This window comes from Ascaphus truei, chromosome 21, assembly GCF_040206685.1.
Source record: "Ascaphus truei isolate aAscTru1 chromosome 21, aAscTru1.hap1, whole genome shotgun sequence".
Lineage (NCBI taxonomy): Eukaryota > Metazoa > Chordata > Amphibia > Anura > Ascaphidae > Ascaphus > Ascaphus truei.
In genome coordinates, this window is record NC_134503.1 from 13,350,907 (window position 1) to 13,360,060 (window position 9,154).

The 9,154-nt window shown below is 44.7% G+C and overlaps 1 protein-coding gene across 4 annotated transcripts in view; it reads right to left on the reverse strand.

The window, feature by feature from the left end:
- Window positions 1-9,154, reverse strand: part of ZBTB34 (zinc finger and BTB domain containing 34) — a 47,547-nt gene that overhangs the window by 25,730 nt on the left and 12,663 nt on the right. The window contains exons 1-2 of one of the 4 annotated variants that reach the window (XR_012789616.1): window positions 6,867-7,025; window positions 559-653 (exon numbers count right to left, since the gene is read on the reverse strand). The exons of 1 other annotated variant lie outside the window; for it this stretch is intronic. The gene's annotated coding sequence lies outside the window, so the exon portion shown is untranslated. Of the gene's footprint in view, window positions 1-558; window positions 654-1,731; window positions 2,737-6,866; window positions 7,026-9,154 lie in introns of those variants that run through there. 2 more of the 4 variants (XR_012789615.1, XM_075579019.1) reach the window with 2 other exon arrangements.

The following is a 9,154-nucleotide window of genomic DNA, read 5'->3' on the forward strand; positions in this document are numbered from 1 at the left end:
TTTTTTTTAAAGCAAAGTACTGCCTAAAAACCTCACATTGTAGAACAACCTTCTAAAATAAACAGATTGCTTCATGCAGTCTTCATTTTTTTGTTAGCCTGAAATAGGGGAATCTAAATATGAAATTATGCTTTATTTCAAGAGAAAATCCACACCATGCCTTGGTCATGTTTGTCGTTAACACATCGTCGTTGTGCAGGTAAAAGCCATTAACTACATCCTTTGCGTACTGAGGAAAAGTTGATTACATTTTCTTTTTGACATAGGAAAATTCTGTGTTTAAAAAAGGAAGGTATTTTGATGGGTCAAGTTCGGAAGATTAGGAGACTCTAATTAGTTTTTCAATAAAAACATCAAGACATTCCATGCCAGGAAGTGCATTTAGGGAGTTTTGGGCAAAAAAAAGCACTTAATGAGTTTTACCTCTACAATGATGATCTGAATATTGCTGAAATGGAATGTTAGGGCAGGGTAATAACCCCCCCAGCTGGAATAAATGTCAGATTTGGTAGGGAAGAAATATTCAGCTGAAATAGATACATACACATGTAGGGCGATTTCCCACGTAGGAGAGCATTGCCTTGCATCACTGCAATATTGTCTTAGCAGACAGCGTCTTTGAATATTTTACTTTAACGTGATGTTTTGAATCACTGCAAAGAAAAAACACATGTATGGAGCACAACAGCTTGAAAAGGTAGGTTTTATTTCGGGTAATCGTTCAACATAAATATAAATATATTTAAACAAAAAAAACATTAGTATAAATTGCCTCTCTTAGAAAGATTGGATCATCCTTATTCTGGAAATGCCACCTTGAACTTACACTTACCTGAACCAGAGGGTCCTCGTGAACAGATCTGTGAACCCCCAACAGCTGGGGACTCCCCTGGTTCAGGAACAGCGAGTTCTGGGTTCACAAGGAAAAACTGGAAAAATGTTAATGGCTGTTGGGTAAGAGCGAACATATAGAAAAACAGATTGTAAGGTTTTCTAGTAATAACACAGCAGCCATGCTTGTAGCTTGTGTGTGAAAACCTGCCTCAAAACATACAAATATCTCAGTTACACAGGGGTCACTGGACATCGGGGGGACCAATCAAACTGCTCTGGAGGAACCCCGAGTTCAACCAATAAAAGCCATTTGTGGGCAGAATCACTGCTTTAAAGTAACGATACTACTTATTTGCAACCTGCTAAACAGTGCTGCATTTAAAGAGGTAGACTCTCCCTCCTAGGACAAAAAAAATTAACTACAGACAGTGGAGTGTTTAATAAGGCCTCGTCCCGCTGCGCTCGTTGGCGCGGGCGGCGGGTCCCCCACCAGCAGGGGAATCCTCGCGAGCCGGTCCCGGTCCCCACTGGCTGCACAGCTGATTACACGCTGTAGCGCGTCAGCCGCTGGAGACACCACAGAATGGTGTTTCCTAGCGTTGACCCGTGACGTGTGTGGCTGTGAGCCAATGGGGAGGGGAGGCTTCGGGAGGAGAAGAGGCTTCGGGGAGCGGGGAGGAGTGTGGAGTGAAAGCAGGTGAGTGCCTGTCTGTGTGTGTGCCTGAGTACGTGCGTGCCTGTCTGTGTGTGTATGTGTGTGCCCGAGTGCCTGCCTCTGTCTGTGTGTGTGTGTGTGTGTGTATGAGTGCGTGAGTGCCTGCGTGTGCGCGTGTGCATGTATGAATGAGTGTCTGCGTGTGTGTGTGTATGAATGAGTGCCTGCGTGTGTGTGTTTAAACTTACTTTCCAGCTCCAGCTCCAGCCCAAGTCCGTGGAGGGAGGGGGGGAGAGTAGCGGGTCCCTCCGCTCAAGCCACGCCCCCCTCCCTGTCAAACCGCCCACCTCCCCGCTCCCTACAGACCGCAGATCGCGGTCTGTGTATCTCAGCGCACCGCCTGTCAGCAGCGCAGGTGCGCTGACTCTGGGAGCGGGGCCTTAGCCTAAGTGAAATGGAGCGGCTTGATAACAGGCTTAAACCGCCCCCAAACCTCCCTCCCCCCAATCTTTTAAAATCAACTTACACAGTAAACAAATGCTTTGTTGGCAGTTACAATCTTTAATGCCTACATCTGGTCAGTCCAGATTGCATAGTGGTTATGAAAATATTATTAATCAAACAGAAACAAATAACTAATATGCTTTAAAAATCAGCAGACCCAGAGAAAAAAGGGGAAACAAATTCATTTTTAAAAGATGCAAAGTAAAATTGCTACTCTAAAAGGAGATTTAATGTTTCAAACGAATCCAATTACACCTGATAAATTGAAGGAAAAGAAAAAAAAAATTGTTTTTGCCTGCTACGTGGGACAGCTGCTTTAAGATTAAAGCTACACTTGTAATTACATGCTAAACTACGGAATCCTGTCTGACTTAACTTACTAATAAAATGTCAACTGGGCATTAAAAGACGGAAAACTGCAGTGCTGTGCAGTTTCTGCACAAGAAATTAGAGCATGTGAAATTTACTTCAACCCACACTTTTTGTAAATTGTTCAATAGAAGCCTGATGATTTAAAATATTGCTGTGCAAGTTATTTCATGCTCTTAAAAATAATTTTACAAAATAAAACAACTCTACAAAATGGATATTATAATGACCAATCTGCAGTGTGGAAATGTTGATTATTAAGATACCATAAAATGTTGTTTTTGGAAATATTAGTTCTCCACTTGCCTGCCCTGGCATACTCCAAGCCAGATTTAATCAGCATTACAATATCGATGCATCAAGTGCCAAGCAGGCTATAAGATCAAAATAGAAAGAGTAAATGAGTTACTGCCAACACCAACAATGCCAATTTGTTTTTACATTTTACATCATATGGTCTAGCAGACTGTTTTTTAACTAGTGGTTCCTAGGAACCATTGGGTTCTGCAGGCACCCAATAAAGGTCATTTGAAAATGGGTACCATAGACCATGGGTGCACAAACTGGGGGGGGCGCGGAGGTTACAGAGGCCACACGCCCTTTCCCAAGGCATTTCAATTAAATGCCGGGGGAGGCGTGAGGCCTGTGTAACATCTCATATCTGCTGTTAGTCGGCTCTTTGGCGACGCGTCGCCATGGCAATGCGCGCATGACACGGTGGGGTTACGTGACGTCATATGACTCGCGGCGTCATTTGACGCTGGGTCATCGCAGGGGGGGCGAGTACACTGGGGCTGCTAGGCAGGGGGGACGCAGCTTACAAACTTTGCGCTCCTCTGCCTTATACAAAACTAGCTGAGAGCCCCGGCGTTGCCCGGGATGTTTGTGGTGTGGGTGTGGCATTTGGGTGAGGAGTGGTCCACGCGGCCCATGTGCGGTGGTAGTGCTGCTGTGGCTGTACTGATGGTGATTGTATCGGGGTGCTGATTTGGGAGGGTTTGGTGCTGATGTGGGGGTGCGGATGTGGGTGTGCCGATGGGGGAGCTGAAGGAATGTGTGTGGGGGAGCTGCTTACCTTGCAGTCGGCAGCATCTTCCTCGTGCAGGCCGGGAGACGGACCCTGCAGTCATCTGGTACGGAGGGGCGGGGATCAGACCGGAGCCGGACAGAGGGCATGTGGAGGGGTAGGGGGAAGCTGCAGGGAGAGCAGCACGGGGCATGTGGAGGGGGGAGAGCAGCACGTAGCATGTGGAGGGGGGGGGGGAGCTCACCCGTCCTGCCGCTGCCTCACTCATCCGGCCGCTGCCTCACTCATCCGGCCGCTCCCACATGGATGTGAGGCGGGAGGCCGCGTGTTGTGGCCGCTCCCCCGCGTGTCCCGGGCGCTCGCTCCGCTCCCCCGCTGACTGTAGCGGCGCCGGGGTGTGAGCTTGGGGGGGGGGGGGGGGGGGGTGGAGGGGGTGTGAGCTTGGGGGGGGGGGTGAGGTGTGTGGAGCTTGGGGGGGGGTGGGAATGTGTGTGTGTGTGTACACGGGACTCCGGGTAAATTCGGGCACAGGGAGGGTGGGGGGGGGGGGTGTGGAAGTTGAGGTGCGGTCCAGCTGACGGGGGAGAGTGAGGGGCACCGGGAGGGGATTGTGTGTGTGTCCCCGTCCGTGTGTCCCCGTCCGTGTGTGTCCCCGTCCGTGTGTGTCCCCGTCCGTGTGTGTCCCCGTGTGTTTGTGTCCCTGTGTGTTTGTGTCCCTGTGTGTTTGTGTCCCTGTGTGTTTGTGTCCCTGGTGTTTGTGTCCCTGTGTGTTTGTGTCCCTGTGTGTTCTTTGGCCCGTCACTCCGCCTCAGGCCAATGAGAGGTGTGCGGGGGCGGGCCAAGGGACCAATGAGATTTCCCCTAGGGACACCGGACATCCAGGCAGGCATACAGTGCTTTCACTAATATAGTATAAGATAATTTACAATGCATCTGATCTCAGAAGCACTATTAGAGAGGGTCGGGGTTCTGCAGAATTTCACAATATAATTATAGGTCTCCACAAAACAATTTCTGGAAACCGCTGATGTAGGAACAGGAATGAGTCATTACTGCTGAAAGGGGGTTTAAAATATGCATGATTGAAAGGAATTAAAAGCCTTCACACCTGAGCCTCAAATTATTTTGGTTCTTAACTTTAAAAAAAAAAACAAAAAACGTTATTTGTGAAGATCAAATGCTTACTACGAATATTTCGTGAAAAGGCAAATTAAAGCATTTTGTACATTATTGATGTATACTTTCAACAGATGTTAAAAAAGGGGAATCATAAATAAAAAGATAAAGCAAACAAGAAAAATGTTAAGTGTGGAAAAATTATAGGCAAAACCGTGCAGAAGTGGCAGAGCAAACATTAGTCAACATTAACAGCTGCTAATTGATCCGAAGGTATTCTACCCATAAAACAGGAACCTACAAAATAAACAATTGTGTCACCCACTTCCCCAAAGTTAAAAAAAAAAAAATGCAAATAGGAAAACAAAGAGTAAGTTATATGATCATCAGAAAACGGACAGATCGAAATCTGCCGATAAATCAAGATTTTAAAATACTCATCAAAATCCTGCAAACTAGATAACTGGTCGTCTGGAAAAACTTGAATACTCAAGAACTCTAAGAGAAAACGGACATAATTAGCTTTTATACACAACATTATTGCCATCAAACACTCTCCAAGGGACGTTGTAACCAAAATTCATGCTGCACCTTACTATGTGCAGAATCTATTTTAATAGATTTTTTAGCTACTTCTGAAGGATGCAACTAAAAGGGAGAGTTTGTCTAGCAAGTTGGGGACCACTTATATAAGAAACCAAACTCCGGAAGTGACCGGACCCCTTAATCAAACTCTTGCTGCAGCCTTTTTGGTAGTAAGTGAGCTAGATCTAAATGGAGAAATATGGCATTTCTTCATTACGTTACAAAACAATAACATTTTCATTTAATATGAATACACAAAACAATATGCTTTACGGTGTGTTTAACAAAGACAGCTATAGATAAACGGACATATTAAACAAAATACTTTTCATAATAATAATTTTTAAGCTTAAATGACCAGTGACCAATGTTAAGTAATGATTGATATTTTCTAACCCCTTCGGCACAAGAGGGAACAGTAACACTGAATTATAGCAGTGACAGTGTACGTATTTTTAAATAACATTTAATCTTCTAATGGTTCCACTGCAACCACATTCTTATAAGGGGGAGGGGGGGTGTTAACGCTTTACCCAATCTCTTGGATAACCTTGTTCTAAAACTTTGCATCTACAAGACAATTCCCTGTTCTGTTTCAATGTATATGCCCATTAGCCAAACAGCAGCTATAAGGCAGGACAACAGGCTGGAGAAGAAATAAAAACAGTCACTGGATACAAATAAGTGAGATATCACAAGTGGTGTTCAAGGGGGAACAATAAGTCTTTAATGTTCAATTTACACCTACATAGCATAGATAGCTGCTAAAACATAGATAGCTGCTAAAACCTCCAGGGTGGGAGATTTCTAAATAAGCGAATCAGACATGCAGAAAGAAATGTATTATAAAGGCACACTGATTACACTTTATACGTGTAACATTTATTTGCTTCCGTTTCTTACATTGAGAATACGCCTGAACACGTGTGTATCCCTTTATACCCATTAGAATTGAAACTACCAAATGGGAACTCCGGTAGGCACATCCTCAAAACCCTTCAAGACCAATATAGCTAAATAGATACGTTCATACAAGAAAAGGCTTTATATTGCTGTGAGGTCCGTGAGAAGGGTACATATAAATAACTGGCAGTCGGTTTATACTCTCCTGCGAGGTCCGTGGGTATATCTGGCAGCCAGTCTCTAGTCTCCTGTGAAGAGGATATATATATCGGGCAGCCAGTCTGTATACTCCTGTGAGGCGGGTATATATCGGTCAGCCAGTCTTCGTATGTGAGGCTGGTATATATATCGGGCAGCCAGTCGCCTGTGAGGCGGGTATATATATCGGGCAGCCAGTCTCCTGTGAGGCGGGTATATATATCGGTCAGCCAGTCTCCTGTGAGGCGGGTATATATATCGGTCAGCCAGTCTCCTGTGAGGCGGGTATATATATCGGGCAGCCAGTCTCCTGTGAGGCGGGTATATATATCGGGCAGCCAGTCTCCTGTGAGCCGGGTATATATATCGGCCAGCCAGTCTCCTATGAGGCGGGTATATATATCGGGCAGCCAGTCTCGAGGCGGGGGGGTGTGTGTGTGTGTGTGTGTGTGTGTGTGTGTGTGTGTGTGTGTATGTATGTATATATGTATATATGTATATATGTATATATATATATATATATATAATATATCTATCGGGCAGCCAGTCTGAGGCGGGTAAATGATATTATATCGGGCAGCGGTGAAAGCTCGGCCCGGGCTGTGTCCTGCATCACTTCCCCGAATGCGGGACACACGAACCCCCAGGACCAACATCCTGCTCCCCTTCTATTACCTGCGGGGAATGCGCCTCCTCTCCTCCTCACATCGCTTCCGCGGCTCGGGCAGTGCCGGGGCCTAGCGCCGCTCCCTCTCCTCCAGCCCTCAGCTGCCGGAAACGCGCTCAGGCCTCGCCCAGCGGCCACTTCCGGGTCGACGTCTTTCCGCTGAAATCCCGCCCTGGTAAGATGGACTTTTTTTTTTTTTTTTTTTTTTAAATAAAACTTTACTGTTCCAATAACAGATTGTGAAAGGAATGGTAGCACAATGTGATGTTAGCATAATATATCTCATTATTGTTCAATATTTAAAAACGGATACATCTCCTGTAAAAATATAATTAAAAAAAAAACACTTGGGCTTTTTCCACTTAACTTGTATTGATTTTTATTCTGTGTGTGCAAAGGTTAATAGCTCACATACTTTTTTTTGTTTTTTTGTTGTAACATTACACATTTTGGTAATTTTATTCAAATATATTTCCACCTATGCCTAGCTAGCACCTAGCAATGAGTCCCGAAGGGCCACCAACAGGTCTGGTTTCATGGATATCCCTAATTCCATAGCAGGTGGCTCAATCAGCAGGCCAGTCAAAGACTGAGCCACCTGTGCTGAAGCAGGGATATCCTGGAAACCTGGCCTGTTGGTGGCCCTTGAGGACTACGTTTGAGACCCCTACCCCAGGTAGTACATATTGGCTCAAATATATATACATATATATATACATATATACATATATATATACATATATACACACACACATACGTAAATATAGGTCCTAGGATAAGCATACGTGGCATGTTTAGTTTGGACTGTCCCAGATTTTCATTAATTATCCCGGTGACCCGATAATTTTCTCAATTTTTCAAATGTCCCGGTTTTTCATTTTTCCCTGTTTGGACTCACTTAAAAAATAAAAAAAAACCTCTTACAACTGTAGTCATGGCTGGTTCCTGGCTACCATTCTGCCCTTGCCATCAAAAAAAAGACACTGCATGTTATGTCAGCGATTATATCAAAGATGAAACTTTCTAAATATATTGGTAAACTTAAATTGTTCAGTTTATTAATATAAAACAAACACTCATACCGTTGCAACACTCGAGTATGTTAGGAGACTGAAATAAATCAATAAGACAGCAGAAACGGACACACTAAGACAAATACCATTACAAATAAATATAAGTGATGTCATTGGTTTAACAAATCATCTTTAATTTGTCACCAAATTTCTACTTGTGAAAATCTGGTCACCCTAATAATCTCATTCTATTAACCTTGTTGTATTTAAAGTATGAAAAGACCCCCTGCAACGTGTTGCACACACCAATAGCTATATAACCGTGGTACAAACTCCAGTCCTCAAGGACCACCAACTGGTCAGGTTTTAAAGGATATGCCTGCTTCAGCACGGGTGGCTAAATCAGTGGCTCAGTGTTTGACAGCCACCTGTGCTGAAGCAGAGATTCTGAAAAGCTGACCTGTTGGTGGCCCTTGAGGACTAGAGAGTTGGCCACCCCTGTAATACAATAAATATATTTACATGTGAGCCTATGGTATGGAAAATGTGAAAAGATACCTCAGCAATGAGTTGCACAGAATAGCAGCTCTGAGTGGGTTAAAAATAAGCACTATGCGAAGCATTTCACGCCCATATGACACTGAAGATCTTAACTTGGCCCCCATGGCAGAGAGGGATAAAAGGTAGACATGCTACTGTTTTGGGGTCAGTCTGATTTTTAGCTTCAAGTCACTTTAAAGTAGCAAAACACCCCGCACTACATCTGTTTGCTGTATGATTGAAGCAGGCGGACTCCAGAGCTGAACCCCATTCATTTCAGTTCCAGTGACCCCAGGCTTCTATAGATACTTGGCTCTGTAGGGGGTGCCATGGAATTTAAAGGTCCTGGTCACGCGGCCCAATAGGAAGCCGCAACGGATGATGTCACAGCTTCCTATTGGCCCGCGTGATGTGGGATATTAAACGCGGCATTATGTTAGTTACACAAGTTCCCTGGCTGCAGATCCCAGTATTCCCTATAGAAGTATACATCCCTGGAAGCAGGGGGGCCCCGTAGCTGAAACGAATGGGATTCAGCTCCAGAGACCATCTGCTTCAAACCTAGAAGAAGGTAAAAATTAGCATTTTGTTTCATTACAACAAATCCAGAACTTCTCAACCTCAATGATTTCTCTTGTTTGAGGTTGACATCTCTTCAATGGCATTGAATGTATTAGCCCAAGTGTAGGAAGCTATGAAATGTGTTTCAGACCCTATGGGGGGGGGGGGGGGGGAAGAGCGAG